This window comes from Muntiacus reevesi, chromosome 3 (genome assembly GCF_963930625.1).
Source record: "Muntiacus reevesi chromosome 3, mMunRee1.1, whole genome shotgun sequence".
Classification (NCBI taxonomy): Eukaryota; Metazoa; Chordata; class Mammalia; order Artiodactyla; family Cervidae; genus Muntiacus; species Muntiacus reevesi.
In genome coordinates this window covers 177,848,474-177,866,753 of record NC_089251.1, presented here as the reverse complement: position 1 = coordinate 177,866,753, position 18,280 = coordinate 177,848,474, and the positions used below count along the sequence as shown (strand labels likewise).

The 18,280-nt window shown below is 37.1% G+C and overlaps 1 protein-coding gene across 12 annotated transcripts in view; it reads right to left on the bottom strand.

Moving 5' to 3' along the window:
- PLAGL1 (PLAG1 like zinc finger 1) overlaps positions 1-17,988 on the bottom strand; it is a 54,776-nt gene extending 36,788 nt beyond the window's left edge. For 8 of the 12 annotated variants that reach the window (XM_065931218.1, XM_065931215.1, XM_065931217.1 and 5 more), the window contains exons 1-3: positions 17,667-17,986; positions 13,331-13,400; positions 6,249-6,293 (exon numbers count right to left, since the gene is read on the bottom strand). The gene's annotated coding sequence lies outside the window, so the exon portion shown is untranslated. Of the gene's footprint in view, positions 1-6,248; positions 6,294-13,330; positions 13,401-17,666 lie in introns of all 12 variants that reach the window. The other 4 variants (XM_065931223.1, XM_065931220.1, XM_065931221.1 and 1 more) reach the window with 1 other exon arrangement.
- Between the last annotated feature and the right edge of the window lie 292 nt (positions 17,989-18,280).

Below are 18,280 nucleotides of genomic sequence, written 5' to 3'. Positions count from 1 at the left end.
AAGCAACGGTGTGGTTTTTCTGTAAAATTTTATAGAAAAATGCAAGTTTTACTTCTTGCCATTTAACCATTTTAAGTAGAAATGTACTGGTGATAGGCAGGAATTCACAGACTATTGCCACACAAAGAGAAAAATACCTAATAGGAATATTTGCTTTACGTAGCTAGTGCTTTAGTAAAGATTTGACCCTCACACTTATCATTAGGAGAAAACGGGTTGACTTCCTAGAACGGAGAAAGACTGCCAATGGTAAACGGCAAATCTTACTTTTTCCTCTTTGTCTCATTTTTCGTAACCCTTTATTGATAGATGGTGGTATGTGGATGCTACAGTGCAGAGTACACAAAATACTATGGGAAGACAGACAGGCCCATAAGTCCTAGAGAGTCAGAAGAGGTTTTGGAAAGGAGATGGATTTATCCAACTCTTACCAAGTATGTAAGCATGTCTAGAATATTCCTGATTGTCCTTGAGCTTCATGGAATTTTCTCAGAATTCTAAATATGTCATTTAGGGATTCAACTGTCCTTCGCTGCTTTTGCTGATGTGCAAACTTAGATGGACCCCCCTTAATTTTTTTTAATATTTATTTATTTGGCTGCCCAGAGTCTTAGTTGTGCCACGCAGTATCTTTTAGTTGAGGCACACAAACTCTTAGTTGAAGCATGTGGGATCTAGTTCCCTGACCAGGGATCGAACCGAGGCTTCCTGCACTGGGAGTATGGAGTCTTAGCCAGTGGACCACAAGCGAAGTCACTTTTTTGTTGTTGTTGTTTTTTAATCCAAGGCTTTGATATTTTAAAAGGCAGGGAACTGAGGCTACTACTGTTTGACTAAATATCACTTAAGGCTCCTTCTAATTCTAGAGTTCTGTGATTTTAAAAATTACTGCTCATTGCATTACCTACTATATAACACATCAGTTTAAATGTGTTTGCTAATCTATAGCCTACTAAAACTGAGAAATTTTTTTTCCTTCACTACCACTTATCTCAAAAATTAATAGTTCAGAAGAACTCATAAGAATGTTTACAGACGTATGTCTCACAAAGAAACCGAGTCCATAGCTGTGGAAGTTTGATAGCTATTTCTTTCCTATGATGGGCTAAGAATTGCCTTTTTATAACCACCTTTAACTGTCTTTTCCAACCATATGAAACATATTTTTAAACAAAAGATATTCAGATATTTGAAGACAATTTTAATAATCCTTTACCTTGAGTCGTTAAATTTGATGCTGTTCTTTCCTAGTATAGGTACCTAGTGCTATAAGTTTGCCTCTAAGCACTGCTATACTTGCATCCTATTTGGAAACACATTTTATTTCTATTTGGTTGAAAATACTTCTCAATTATTCTTTTCATTTCTGTCACGTGGGTTATTTGGTAAAATTCACCAGTGTGACCATTTGGGTCCGGGTGTTTTCTTTTCTGGAAAGTTTTTGTTGGTGGTGATGATATTGTTTGTTCTGAATGTATACTATTAATTTGATGTCTTTAATAGATATAGGGCTGTTCAGGTCATCTATTTCTCCCTGCATGAATTCTGGGAGTTAATGTCTTCCTAGGAATTGGTCCATTTCATCTAAGTTCTCCAATTTATGGGCAGAAGCTGTTTGTAGTATTCTCTCACAAGCCCTGTAAAATCCATGAGGCCAGCAGTCCTGGGCTCCTCCTTCCTTTTTGATACTGATAATTTATGTCTTTTCTTTATCTTACAAACCCCAACTCCATTGTTATTATTTTTACTTAAATAATTATCTTTTTTAAAAGATTTAAATTAGAAAGAACTTACACCTTTTCACAGGTGGCTACCATTTCTGGTGCTCCTTATTTCCACTTGGTATTATTTTCCTCTTCCTGAGGACTTTTAACATTTCTTGTAGTGTAGGTCTAATAGTTATTAATTCTTTAAGCTTTTGCATGTCTGAAAATATTTCACTATCTTTTTTGAAAAATATTTTCACTAATAGATTTTTCTAAGTTAACAGTTTTATCTTTGAGACATTGTTCCACTACCTTCTGGCTTGCATTGCTTTTGGTGAAAAGTCTGCTGTCACTCTCTGTTCCTCTGAATTTATAGTTTCTTTGTTCTCATTTTAAAATCTTTCTCTTTATTACTGGTTTTAAATTATCTGATTATATTGTACCTTGGTATAATTTTCTTCATCTTTTTATTCTTTCGATAACTTCTAAATATTTATTGAACCACTGAGATTCATGGACTTATGGTTTTCATCAAATTTAGCAAACTTGCAGCCATTATTTTTTAACAATATCTTTCTTCTGTTCCCTCTTTCCCTCGGATACTCTAATTATACATATATTTGGCTGTGTAAAGTTATCCCACAGCTTACTGATGGGCTTTATCCCCCAGGCATTGTGTGTGTGTATGTGTAACTGTTTTATTTTATATAATTTCTATTGCTGGGTCTTCAAGTTCAGTGTCTAGTCTGCTGTTAATCCTGTCCATTGTACTTTTCATTTCAGATGTTTGTTGTCTCTAGAAGATCAATTTGGACAGTTTTATAGCTTTCATGTCTCTCCTTAACAAATTAATGCTTCCTCTGTTATCTTGAACATACAAAACTAGCTTTAATCATAGTTCTGATATCTTCATTTAGTGAATATGTTTATTAAAATCTTATTACTTAAATAAAAATCTGTTTATCAAATTTGTTTATTAATATGTTTATTAAATCTGTTTCATTTATGAGTCCATTTTGTTGACTGAATTTTCTCCTAACTACTGAAATTTCCTGTTTCTTTGCATATCTGGTAAATATTGATTGGATGCTAGATACTGTATACTTTATCTTGTTAGATACTGGATTTATGTGTTTCTTTAAATATTCTTGTGCTTTGTTCTGGGCTGCATTTGAGCAACTAGAAACAATCTGACCCTTCATTTATTTAATGTTTTGGCCATGCCATGTAGTATATGGGATCTAAGGCTGGCCAGGGTTCAAACCCATGCCCCCCTGCAACTGAAGCAAAGAGTCTTAATCAGTGGACCACCAGAGAAGCTCCACAATTTGACCCTTTAAACCAGGAGTCTGCAAATTATGGTCCATAAGTCAAATCTGGCTGACAGTCTATTTATAAAGTTTTATTTTAGAATACAACCACCCCAATTCATTTACATATTCCCTATGGCTGCTTTATCATTACAATGGCAGAGCTAAGTAGTTGCAGGAGGGTCATATATGCCTGCAAAACCCAAAATATTTTCATTTGGCCCTTTACTAAAAGAATTTTATGATTCCTCTTTAATGGCTTACTTTTAAGATTTTTCAGGTAGGATCAGAACAGCCTTTTGTCTAGGACTAGTTTTGCCTCACCACTGAGGCAGTACCCTTCTGAGCAGTCAATCTAATGTCACTTATATCACAAAGTTTTTCTGCTCTGAATGGTGAGGATGTACACTTCCCAGCTAACATGAGCTACCTTTCCATTCCCAGTGTTGTTGTTTTTTTTTTCCTTTAAGACTTGGGGAGTTCTCTCCTAAGCATATACTAATCAGTACTTAACTCAAAACTCCAGGGGAACCCTCTAGAGATCTCCAGACCACTCTCTGTGCAACTCTCTTCTCTCTCATCCTCTGTCCTGCAAATTCTAGCTACCTCGATCCCCTGAGTTCCCAGCTCTATCATCTCAATTCTGACTACCGAGCTGTGTTTGGGTTCTCCTCTTACACTGTGTCCTTGGGTACAGCATTTGTTTCCTTTATCTCATGGTTAGCTGTCTTATGCCATTTGTCATCCGAAGTCTGAAAATCTTTGTTTCACACATTTTATGCAGTTTTGTTTGCTTTGATAAGGCAGGACAATAAATTCAGTTCCTGCTACTACATCATGGCTGGAAGTCATGGTGAAAAGTACCCTCAGTAAGAAGTTTCAACTCCTTACATGTGCATTAGTGTTTTATATTTACAGATAAGTACTGACAAATCTAAATTATCTCATTTCATCCTCTTTACACTGCTAAAATATAGAGATTACAAAAAATGCAAAAAACTGTCTGGGGTCATATTATAGTGCAGTCCATGTCTCCTAGTTATTTTCTCTTCCATAAATATATATATAATTTTTCAAAATTTACTATGTGTAATGATGTAAATAATAAAAGATTGTATTCTGTACAAAGTATACTATAAAATAATTTATTATGAGCATCTCATGCTTATAATACCAGCAAAATTGGATTAAAGAATTAATAGTTACTGAATGCTGCTAATGGCTAGGTCTATCACCTCAATTAATCTTCATAAGCCTCATGGCTATTATTATTGCAATTTTACAAAAGACAAACTGTGGCTCAGAAAGCTTCATTAGGTTTCTTACAGCATACTCATTGGAATCACAGCCAGAATTCAAGCCAGGCTATGCCTGGTTGGAAAACTTGTGCTATCCACCATGCTGTCTGCTCTCTAATCTACAACTCTTAAAAAGAGCACTTATGGAACTAAATTCTGATAGAACACTAAATCTTCAGCAACAACATGACATTAGGAATCATTTACTAAAATTATCAAGATCTATTCATTTTTACCAAAGAATGTCTAATCAAATAAGCACTGAAAAGAAAGTGAAGCATATTCTCGGAACAAATTTCATACCTAGTTTTTCTCCCAGTAATCCTTAGAAATATACAGATGATTGACATTTTCATTACCTTTTTTTTTTTAAACTTACCTATCTTTGTCAAGGTCAGGAGGCAACAAGAGAAGGCTGTATTGGGTAAAGTCAGTAACTACTACACAATCCATTTTCCCATCCCACTTTCCCATCTTTGTAAATAGAACACACAAAAATGCCCACCCTCATGGAGTTCATCTTCAAGTGAAAGGGAGATTGACAAGTAAAATATATATAAGCAAGTGGTTAGGAAAAATAAAGTACTGTAGGGAGGGGAAGTACTAGGGGTGTAAGGCAGGGAGCAACAGGGCTAATTTGAAATAAGCTAGTCAGAGAAGGCCTCGATGAGGCGATGACAGTTATATGAAGATTTGGAGATAAGAAAGCAAGTCATGTGGCTACTTGTGGGAACAGTACCTGCAAAACCCCAATGAAGGAACAAGAATATTGGTGTGGCTGAAGCAGTGAGTGAGGACAAGCAGTGACAGGCTGGGTTAGATCAGAGGTAATGGGGGCCCATGTCATGTAAAAGTTGATAAGCCGCTGTGAACACTGGAGCAGAAAAGTAATGTGATCAGACTTAGGAGTTTTAAATAATTTATCTGGCTGTCATTTGAAGAATGGATTATAGGAGGAAAGCATAAAAGCAGGGAAGTCAGTTAGGAGGCTATTTTAATAAAAAGATGAAGGCTTGAACCAGCAAGGTAGTAAAAGACGTGGCAAGAAGCACTCATCTTCTGGATATATTTTAGGTAGAGTTGACAGTACTTCCTGATACAGGGGGTGACCAAAAGATGTGATGATAGTGTCACAAAGACTACGTGAGCAACTGGAGAAATGTAGTTGCCATATACTGAGACGAGGAAAACTAATGAAGAAAGTTTGGCTGAAGTAGAGAGTATTAGCCCTTTAATACTGTAAATGTTTTCAGTGATAGAGGGCATAATTCATTTCCCAGGTTAAAAATATTTATTTGAATCTATTTCAAATGTTGAGATTTCACTGAATTAACAAAAATAAAATAAAACTACCATGAAACAGGAGATCTTCCTGTTTTTCTTCCATGTGCTACAAAGAAAAAGTTATCGAACAGAAATACAGCTACTCCAAATGATAAAATGAGAATAAAGCTAAATTCTCCCAATCTGCAATTCTCCATTCATTTCATCTATTGGACAGATTTTCACAGATAAATGAAATAGAATTTGTTATACCTCATTAGTCAAACCATTCACATTAGTGGCTTTCTCCTGGGGTGCTGTGCCCCTCTTACCATCTGCCACACTGATATGAAGACTGTGATGCCCAACAGGATGGATGGATGTACAACCTCAGATCCACGGATGGAACTTTGCTCCTGCTAATCATAACCCTGATAGGAAGTCACTCCAAAGAAACAGATGGCCCTAGCCCAAGATTTGTGTAATTCAAACTTTCTCAGAACAATTATCACCTAACAGTATCAGAAAAAGTGAAACCATCTTTAAAATACGAACCAAATAATAAAAAAAAAAGTTTTGCTCTAAAAGTTCTCTAGAAAAATATTTTCATGTAATTAGAAAATATAAAAGGTTGGAGGTGAAGAACAGAAAAAATTAAAATACCAACTTACAAAAGCCAATGACGACTATGTTCCCTCAATTAGGCAGGGAAAAACCTAGAAACAAAAATAAAAATTATTAGTTCTATATAGTAGTTGTGTGCACATTTTAAATTGTACCTTTACTGAGATAACTGCAAATTCCACATGAAGTTTTTTTTTGTTTTCACATGAAGTTTTAAGAGAGATCTTAAGTGTCCTTTACTCAGTTTCTCCAGGGGTAACATTTCACAAAACTAAGGTACTGTGTCACAATCAATGTGTGTGTGTGTCTGTGTGTGTGTGTATATATGTATTATACAATATACTGGTCTCTTGAGATTTCCCCAGACTCATTTTACCTATTTGTAGTGTATTTAGTTCTACAGCATTTTATCACCTGTGAAATCAGGGACCCCCCTCTACAGCCAAGACACTGAACAGTTCATCAACACAAGTTTCTCTCAGGTCATCCTTTCATAAGCACACCTATCTTTTTTCCCACAACCTCCCTCTGTCCCTAACAATGAAATAACATTCATTTGTGAATAATCATTCCACTCATTGTGTGGTGAGTCTACTATGTAGTTATATGTCAAATCATAAATAAAGAATTCCTTCTGCATTAAAGAATAAGTTTAAGGAACAAATTCTCTGGAGAGATGTTTTTTCCTCGTTACCTTAACATACACTATTCATTTCAAAAATCAAAAGGTAAAAGGTAAGCTAAAGTAGGGTCTGCACTCAAAGATTCCACAATTTCAATATTTATTTTAAAGTATTTTTTACAGCAGTTGTAGGTTCACTGTAAAAATGATGCAAAGGTGTTTTTAATTTCAAATTCTATTTGTGTATTGCTAGTATACAGAAAAGCAACTGGCTTTTGTATAATGAATTTGTATCCTACAATGTTGCTATAATTGTTTATTGGTCTTGGTAGTAGGGTAATGCTAGCCTCACAGAACGAGTTAAAAAGTATTCCCTCTGCTTCTATCTTTTGAAAGTAATTATAGAGAAGTGGAATAATTTCTTCCTTAAATGTTTGGAAGAATTCACCAGTAAAAGCACCTGAGCCTGGTGCTTTCTGTTTTGGAAGGTAATTATTTATTTGAATTATTTAATTGAGAAATCATCTTCAATTATCTATTTCTTCTTCTGTGTTTTGGCAGACCGTTTCTCTTTAAAGAGTTGGTCCATTGCATCTAGGCTATCAAATCTGTGGGCACTGAGAAGTTCATTGTATTCCTTTATTATCCTTTTAATGTCCAAGGGATCTGAAGTGAGGTCCCTTCATTTCTGATATTAGTAATCTGTATCCTCCCTCTTCTTAGTCTCATTAGAGACATCAATTTTACTGATCTCTCAAACAAAACCAATTTTGATGTCACTGATTTTTTTCTCTTGACATCCTATTCTCAATTTCATTGATTTTTCTGCTTTAATTCTTATTCTTTTCTTCTGCTTACTTTAGATTTAGTTTGCTCTTCTTTGTCTAGTTTTTTAAGGTGGGAACACAGATTAATGGTTCTTTTTTCCTAACATATCCATTTCCTTCTAAGCACTGCTTTCTCTGCAACCAACACATTTTGATAAGTTGTATTTTCATTTAGTTTACAATATTTTAAAATGCCCCTTGAGACTTCTTCCTTTGACCTATGTGTTCTTTATATGTATGTTATTTAATCTCCATGTGTTTTGAGGATTTTCCAGATGTCTATTATTTCTATTGTAATTTCATTATGGTCTGAAAGCAGACACCATGTGATTTCTGTTAACTGTGTTAAGATGGGTTTTATGGCCCCAAATGCGGTCTATCTTGATAAATGTTCCATGTGAGTTTGAGAAGAATGCCAGTGTCCTTTTCAGGTAATAATCCTATTCAAGGTTGCAGACTGATCACTTCTTATATTCTCACATGGCAGGGGAAAAAAAAAAAAGTTGGCTAGTTCTCTGGCCTCTTCTCATAACGGCACTAATCCCAGTCAAGAAGGCTCAACCCCTCATGATCTAAATACCTCCCAAAGCCCCATCTTCAAATATCCCCACATTGGGTGTTAGAAATGCAACATATAAATTTTGAGTGGATATAAACATTTGGTCCATTGTAATGACCTTTTATATACATGAAGACAATTTAGTCGTTTCTGGAAGACCTCTCTCTCTACAAAATCTCACACCAAAAACAAGAGCTGGGGGAGAAAGCTGGGTAGATTACTCGAACCCTATACAACTTGGTAATCAGAGAGCTAACCAAATAATTATGGATAACTTGACTTAACTTAGACAGCCACAGGAGGCAGCTCAGTGAAACTGGAGAGTGCTCAGGTAATATTAAAAATGCAGCAAAACAACACAGTGGAAAGGCTACTGCAGGAGAAGTGGGGTCTCACAGCTAGAAAGTGACATCACTCTAATTCTGTCAATTCAGACTCAGCTGAGTTCCATAGCCTCCAGAACATTCCCCATGTCTTACTATTTCCCACTTTTGCTACTACCTTCCAAATGAAATCTCATTTCCCACACTTGTAGACACAGGTCTCTCTGCTAACATCCCTACATCATGCTTCACTGAGAGAAAAAAGGAAAAATTACTGGATAGAGCATCTTATCTTCCCAATGCTAAATCTACAAATTACCCTTCCTAGCACAAAGACCAATCCCAGCTCTCCATCCAAAGCTTCCTCTCCATGATTATCCTCTCCATTTCCACTAGAGGTGCTTTTCGCCAACATACAATCATGCTCTGGTATTTAATAAACAAAATTTTCACTGACCTTGCATTGCCTTCTAGCTTCCACTGGGTTTCCAAACTAACTTTCTCAGATCAACTTAACGGAAAAGAATTGAAAACCGGTAATCCCCATTTCCTCACCTCCCGTTCACTTTCCAACCCATTCCATCTTGGCTCTTATCTCCACCACTCTATCAAAGGATCCTTATCAAGGTCACCAAAGCCAATTCTTATTATCCTCATTTAAAAAATCAGGACACTGAAGCTCAAGAGAGATTATTAAGTTGCGATAGTAAAGATACTTACCTTCCCCTGGAGATAAGCAAGAGCCCAGGGCTGCTCCAAAGCACCCTTTACAGGATATTAGACTAAGGTCTTTATTGTCCAGGGACTCCCACCTCTTTCCTTCCTCATGTCACCTTCCCTGTATTAAATCTCTGATTTATTCCTTGAAATACCACATTGCATTTCATCACTTTAATTGAGAAAAAGTCTTTGCTTAACCTGTGAATATGTTCAGTGTAGGCCACTTAGTGTATATTACATTGGTCACAACAGTCTGAGAATAGGTGGTTTTATCCCTTTTATATGAGTAAGAGAATTTTGGCTCAGAAAGAATAAAAACTTTTCCAGTATCAGACAGTTTAGTAAGCAGCAGAGCTAACGTTTGACCTCATTACCCGGATTCTGCACCCCAAGCTGACTGCCCTTCATGTTGGTTAGATCTGAGTTTCTTAGTTGCTCCTGTTACATGGTAACAAGAAGTCACTCACGAAGAAGTACATACTACTTGGTTACCCCTAAAGTTCAAAAACTGACAAAACTAATCTACAGTGATGGAAATCAAGAGTGTTACTTCTAGGGGAGGTACTGGCTAGGAGGTGAGAGAATTTTCTCTTTCTGGATGGATGTAATATTGTCTGTCTTCATGCAGTGATTATACAGGTGATATATATTTTAAAAAATCATCAAGCTGTATATTTAAGATTGACACGCTTTATATGCTTCCCCTATCCATGTATTTCATACCTCAGCAGAAAAAGTAGCATATTGTTAATGTAAGTGAAGCAATTTCAATGTTGTGTTTTATAAAAAAAATACATCTGTTTAATAATTTTACTTAACTATTTATTTTTAGTATCAAGGTGGGATGACATAGAAGAAATAGCAATAACTTTTGAATCAGACAAACCAGTTTTGCCACTTACTAACTATACTGTTGTTGGACAAGTTTCTTAATCTCTTTGATACTGAGTTTCTGCACAATTTAAAACTGAGACTATAATACTTACTTTGCAAACCTGTAGCACAATTATAGTAGGCATTTAACAGTGGTAGCTATTTAGCAATAGCTCTTTGTATGTAAGTACCACGGCAGGTACAAGAACCCTATCTCTAAGAACCTGACCAACTGGAAGTGACACTGAGATATAAAGATTAATGATGAAAGGGAAGAATTTAACAAGAGCTATGGATTACAAATTACAGGGTTCCTATCTAGCTAGTAGGATTGTGGAGTGAGTATTCTCTGAATAGAGCCTGAAAATTTTTAGAAAATTCACAGAAGGCTGAGGAAATTGCACAAAGATAAAGCATTGCCTCATATACTGTGCAGTGACTTCAGATTTTAATGAGCAGTTAGTATCAGTTGTGTCACTGGTCTAAATCTGACGAGCAAGACTATAAGGCTAGAAAAGCAACTTGGAACTAAATAAATGACCACTGTCAGCTTAAGAAGTAAAGAACCTATTTTTTCCCTGAAGTCCTCAGATGTACTGAAAGCAAATCCCAAGGGAATGACCCCAGTGGTAATTACACATGACATGGAAGGAAACTCTCAATATGGAGGGAGGGTAAGTAATTGTTCAATATTAAACTGTACAGCAAAGAAAGAGAAGAACTAGGAACCAAACTCAGGCAGTCTGGCTCCTAAGTCAGAATTCCAATAAAAATTGAAATAATAAAAGAAATGGAAAATCACCACTAGAATACCACAATAATAACTGCTACAGGCAAGGTCAGTTAAATACTAAAACAGTGGACAAAGCTTTTAAAGAGAAACAGGGCATTTACACAATCTCAAAATAAATCCCTCAGTGTATTTATTAATTATTGTGGAAGTTTTAATATATACTCACAAATCATTTGATACTTTACCCTCTCCTTCCCTTGAATGTTAAATTGCTTCTAACAGAAAGAGTGTAAAAAATGAAAAAAACAGAAATGTTACAATGGAGAAGCCTGGGAGATGCTACTTAAAGTATGTGTTCAAGGTTAACGTGTTGATATGGGTATCATGTGCCCTCGGATGTGATGCAATAAGGATACAACATTTCCTTGGTATGCTTCCTTTGAAGTCCATAACCTCAGTCTAATTGTGAGAAAACATCAAACAAACCCAAACTGATGAACCCTGTACAAAATACTTGACCAGTACTCTTCAAAAATGGCAAGGTAATGAAATACAAAAAAAGACTCAAAACCTGTCATGGATTAGAGTAGATTAGGGAGATATGGCAACTAAATGTAATGTATATGGATTATATCCTGGTAAAGTGGTACATGGATTATACCCTGGAACAGACTGGTGGAAAAACTGGAAAAATATGAATAACGTCTATAGTTAATAGTATTGTGTCAACATTAAATGCTTAATTTTGGTAAATGCATCATGGCTATGTAAACTGTTAACATTAGAGGAAGCTAGATGATGCATATACAGGAACACTCTATACTATTTTTGCAACTTTTCTGTAAATCTAAAATTATTTCATAATAAAAAGGGTTTTAAAATTTTGATACACATTTGTGAAAACAAATTTCAGTAAACTAGAAATAAAAAATTTCTTACTTTGGTAAAGAATATCTACAAGAGAATGTCCAGTAAACATCATCCTTAAAAGAGAGATATTCTCCTCTAGGATTAGGAAAAAGCAAGAATGTCCATTTCTAACACTTTTGTTTAAGTCTGTTCCAATGTTTCTAGCCAGTGCAATAAGGCAAGAAAAATATTTTTTTTAAAAGGAACAGAGATTAGAAAGACAAATTTAAACTTTTTTTTTTTTAACAGACGACATGATGGTACATTTAGAAAATTTGCAACAATCTACAAACTAGGACTTCCCTGGTGGTTCAGTGTTAAGACTCTGAGCTTTCACTGCAGGGGGCATGGATTCTATCCCTGGTCAGGGCATTAAGATTCTGCATGCTACAGGGCAGAGCTAAGAAATAAGGGGGATAAAAAGCATCTACAAACTACCAGAACTGAAAAGTGAATTTAGCAAGACCCAACAGTGAGGACTAGAAGCATAAAGCTTCTACAGGAAACAATAAGCAAATGTCTTCAGGATCTTGATGGAGGGCAACAATGAAGGTGGAAGAAAATTCCGTGGACAGGGTACAGAAAAAGCACTAATCTTCTACCCTCCCACTCCCCAAAAAACACTGACAGACTGGACTTCAAAAAAACAGATCTGCTCATCCAAAGGCACTATTAAGGGAATAAGACAGGTAGAAAATATATGCAAACATGTACCTGATAAAGGTTTCCTATTCAAAACACATAAGGAGTTAAAAATCACTAACAAAAGATAACCTAATTAAAATAAGCGGGCAAAAGACTTACATAGACACTTCATAAAAGAAATCGGAATGGCCAAAAAAGATATAAAAGGATGTTCAACATTATTATTATTCTTGGAAATGCAACCAACTTACCCAAAGACCATCAATTCAGCTCCCTGGTATATATCCAAGGGATAAGAGTATATATATTCACCAATGGCAGTTTCAAGAACATCTATGGCAATTTTATTTATAATGGCTGAAATCTGAAAACAACTCCTATGCTTATCAACAAGAAAAAAGGTAAATAAATTGTAGTATATGCAATATTATAGAAGAGGAATCACCAAACTTTCTCTGCAAAGGGTCATATAAAATATAGGCTAGGCTTTGTGGGCGATATGGTCTCTGTTATAACTACCCAACTCTGCTCAATGGACATGGCTATGTTCAACAAAATCTCATATATGAAAATATATTACGGGTTGGAGCTGGCTCATAATTTGTCACCCCTTGCAACTTTTACATGCAAGCCATACACTTTATTCTTATGTCGTCACTGTTTGTAAATTACAGCTCAATTTGAAGGAAAAAAAATTAGACAAAGTTCAGAATACAGATCTGAAGAAATTACCTAGAATTCAACATGAACAAAAATGTATAATATATAAAAGCTATATTAAAAGAGATGGATGACAGAATGACAAAGTCTAATAGAAGTCTAATCGAAGTTCTTAAAGGAAAGAATGGGAAAAAATGGAGAAAAGCAATACTGAAAGACAAAAAAGGTAAAACTTTCAAGAAGTGATGAAAAACAAACCTTAGAGACAGGAACACAATCAATCCAGGATCAATGCAAGGTCCACACCGAGACACGTTCTGTCACAAAGCTGTAGAGAACAAAAGAGATCTTAAAATCAGGCAAAACAAACAAATTACCAACAAATAACAGTTATTTGAACTAACTGTAACACCGAAAGTAGAAGTCACTGGAATGTCACCTTCAAAGGGCTGAGAAAGATATTGCTGGCCGGGAAATGTATGTCTAACAAAACTATCATTCAAAAATGAATGCAAAATAAAGCCATTTTCAGATAAAGTTTGCCATCAACTGTCTCTTAATAAACAAGCTTCTAAAATATATATTTTAGGAAGAAGAGAAAGATCTGAGGTGCAAGAAGGAATGACAAATCATGAAAAAAAAAAGTGATGTCAAATTTATAGGAGAAAAAAAGTCAAGATGGAACTAAACTCTGGAAGACAACAACATTTAAGCTGGGAGATTAAATGCTTATCAAGGCAACTTATGCTTCTTGAATTATTTGAAAAAGGAAAAAAATTGATAAACTTCAGATTAAGTTGGTACATTAAAATTTTGAATGACACCACTAAAATAAATATGTTATTTTCATACTAGTAGAGAGGGAAGAAAATGGAATAGAAAAAAAATCCAAAAGGTAGCAAAGAAGAAGAAAAAAAAAGATAGGACAAAAAGAACCATAAAAGATAATGCTAACTTTCATCTTAAGTGCATCAGTTACTATATTAAATTCAACTGGACTGAGGATCCAGTTAAAGGACAGATTGTCAGAGTGGATTAGAGAAAACTATCAGGTTTTACCTATGAAAGAGATATTCTAAGCAAATGCTAACTAAGAGAGAGGTGTGACTAGGATATTATAAAACAAAATGGATCTTAAGGTAACAGGCATTTGGGTGAGGAGGCTTAGAACCCCACTACAGAATGACAAAAGATCCAATATACAGAGACGAAAAAGCAGCACGCACTCTTCTTGTATGCATGTAACTTGTATGTACGTTCAACTTTTATAAAGCAAACTTGACAGAATTACAAAAAGAAACCAAGAAAATTCATTATTTTATTGTGACATTTTTATTATACCAACCTCAGTAATTAAACCAAAAATTAGCAAGATTAAAAAAGATCTGAACATTACAATTTTTATGCCTGATCTAAGACATATATATGTGTGTGTTCATTTACTTATATACCTACCTTGCCCCAAAAGTCTGTGAATATATATTCTTCTCAATCATTCGAGGAGCTGTTGAAAAACTAACCGTGAGGCCATAAAACAATTTTTAAATTTCAAAGAACTGGTAGCACAGAACCCTAATTTGCTGACTACACTGCAAGCTTTAAAAAATTCAATAACAAAAGGATAACTCATAAAACTTTCCACATTTGAAAATTGAAAATACTTCTAAAAATCTCATAGGAAAAAGAAAAAAAAAATCATAATGAAAAACGTTTTTAATTCTTAGAACTGAAAAAATATACTACACCTAAGACAAAAGTAAGGAAAAAATCTGTAGTCTTTGCAGCAAGAGACAAATAAATGACCAGAGAATCCAGAAATGAGCCCAAGTATTTCTGGAAATATGTATATGAGAGAGGTGGCACCGTAAACCATTGGTACTGCGCATGGAAAAAGCAAATTAATCTTGACCTCATAACATAAATATGTTCATTTATGTATACATATACTTATCAGATAAATTAAGGAAATGTGAAAAATGCAAACTTTAAAACTTTTAGAAAAAATTTTCAACATATATTTCCTTAATAACAAAGAACATCTTAAGACACAAAAGCACAAAGAAAAAATTGCCTGCAGTTTATGCAACCAAAGGACCTGTATCTTGAACTGTTTTCCAACAAATTTCTGCAGTGATGGAAATGTTCTGTTATATAATACAGCATAATATAAAGTAATACAGCATAATAAAATATAAGAGCCACTAGTCACATGTAGTTACTGAGCACTTGAAATGTGGCCTAGAGTGACTGAGGAACTGAAAATTGTTGAAGTAAATATAACAAACAGCATGTTAGCATTTTAAACTCCTTGTAGAAGATGTTACATTTTCAAATACTTTTCAGTATTCAACTTTTTTGTATAAAGAATTTGATTTTAGCTTACATTACTATATAAATTATAACTTTAAGTTTGTAAAAATACATAAAAGTTGCTTTTTAGAAAGCACACTAAAATGCTCACAGCATTATCTGTGAATGATTTTTATTTTCTTCTAAATACTAACAAATTATTAAAGATATAAAACATATAAAAATTTAATGAACACTGATGTATCCACAGTTTATGAAATAAAATATTATTAATATTGTTTAAATTCCCTAAGTACCTCTCCCTGGTCAGGGCTTCTTTAAAGGAAAGCTGGGAAGCTTCACATTTCTTCATTTTGTGAAGCCCATGTTTTAATATACTTTCAGGAAAATTTAACTTACAGACATTATATGCAGCATTTAATGAAGAGTTATAAAGCAAACACCCACGTAACTACTGCCGAGGTCAGGAGATATAGCATTTTCAGCGTCTCAAAACCTGCCCCCAGCCAAAACATCATAGTGTGTTCCTTCACATTCTCCCCTAAGAGATGACCACTAACTTGATTTTTATGGTGTTAATTGCTTTACAATTTTTCCATACAGTTTTTAATGCCTACATATGCACCCCCAAACCACACCTTTATTTCACCAGGTTCTGAATTTCACATAGATGATATCATACAGTCTTCTTCAACAACTTTTTTTTTTCTCTCTCAACGTTAAGACACATTTGTGCTAAGACACAAAACTACTTCATTCACCACTGAACCGGGTGGGTTCCATTTTATGACTGGAGTATAATTTATCTTCCCCCTTCAGATGGACACGGAGGTTGCTTCCAGCTTCTGAGTTTTACAAACACCACCATAGCCAACCTTCTTGTACACGTCTGCTTGTGTATATGTATGAAAATTTATCTAAGGCAGTGCTTTCAAACTTTTTCGACCATGACTCATCCTAAGGAATGACGTTTTACATCATGACACACGTCTGTGTGTGTATAAAACAGAGAGAAGAAAAAAAAAAAAAGTTTCATGAAGCAAATACCCTATGACCTGAGACACATTCTGATGATTTTCTATTCTCTTAGTTAGCTCGCGTTTTATAAATTCTGATCACTCGCCACTTAATTGGTTTCATAACCCACTAAATGGGTTTCAATCTTGGAAAACATCCCGTCTACAGGCTAAATACCTAGGAGTGGAACTGCTGGGACGTGTAGCCCGGACATCGGATGTTGTCAACTTTTCTAGATCCTTAACTTCAAGTAAACGTTCTTATCTAATTTACCACTCTATAATTTCAGGGCTAAAACTGTGAAACATCAGCTCGTTTTATCTTTTCCTTTGGTCGTTAAACAGTATTGATCACTTACCATGTGCTAAGTAGCCACCGGGCTCCGAGCGAGACTGATGGGTTAACACCCGGGAGGGGGTAGGGGGAGGACAGGAGGGACCAGGACCCCAGCGAGGCCCCAGAAAGCGCCCAGGAGGGGCCTCCGATCCTGCCTGGGGAGGGAGGGGTTAGGGACGGATTCCTGGAAGAAGGAGGACCTACGCTGAGTGTTTCTATTTTTAATTTTTATTGGTTTCCTAAAACATAAAAGTAACACATTTGTTGAAGAAGGAAAAAAAAAAAAAAAAGGAATCAAAATTACAGGAGTGTACTTATTAAGAAGTAAAAATCCCCGGCTCTGCCCTGAAAGTTTGATGCTGAGCGTAAATAACCAAAGTTGCACTATCAGTTATCCTAACGTAGGAAATTTTCAAGAGCCCGCATTTTAGAATCGTCTTCGGCGCCTACCTGATAGGGTCCATAGGTCTGAAAGCATGAAGCGAATCACATTTTCCATCATGGATGTAAACGCAAACATTTCATGTGTAGTCACATTATTACTTTGAACAGACTTTCCGCCCCAACCCCACCCCACCCTTTTAGCAAGGTTAGAATGCCAGGTTTCAAAAACCGAATCTATTTACCGCAGATCAACTACACGCGAGCGTTTCAAAAAGTGGCATGAAGAACCCCGGGGTGGGGGGAAGAAGTCGTCGTCGGAGCCGAGCCGGCTTGCCCGGGGACAATTTGTCAGAGTTTCGAGCTGGGTCCCGCGGAGCCCGGAGCCCCGCACGGGCGCGGCGCGGCGGCACCGGCACACCCTCTGGCGCGCGGTGCGGTGCCCGCTCCGCGGCAAGGTTGCCGCCCCGCCGCCCCAGGCCGGCCGCGGCCCCTCGGCTCCCCCTCTCAACTCGCCCCGAGCGCGGCTGCGAGCCTCCCCACCACCTACCCTGCAGGGTCCGGAGCCCCCCGGAACTCAAGCGCGGCAGCTCGGGCGTGCCGCCTCCGCGGCCATGACTGCGACCTGGGGAAGCGCCCCGTGCGCCAAGGCCCCGCGGTCCGAGCGGCTGCAAGCAGAGCCGCCCCGTCCGCCCGTCCGTCTGTCCGCTCTCCAGGAGAGTGAGGCCAGAGTCCGCCCCACGCGGGCTTAAATCAAGGCTTGGGGCGGTACCGACAGGCTGAATGACAAATGGCAGATGCCGTGGGCTTTTGCCGCCCTCCGCGGCCGCGAGGATGGCTGCGCCGAGGAGGCCGCGCACAGGCGGAGCCCGGGAGCCGGAACGGCGCGGCCGCGAGGAGGGCGCTGGGGCCCCTGGCGGGGGCGTCACGTGGCAGGAGGAGGCCCCGCTGGGGAGCCAGGGGGTCGGCGGCCTGGGCGGAGGAGGAGGACCGGCGCCCAGACGCCTGGCCGATGGAGTCATCTGTATGGGGCTAAGCCAAGGTCGCCCAGGTGCAGAGCTGGCGCAGGTAGACCCGAACCAGCCCGGGGCCCCACACCGTAGCGGGGATGGTTCACTCAAGTCACCACCAGGATGAACCGCCCGGAGCCAAGTCAGAAAGGAG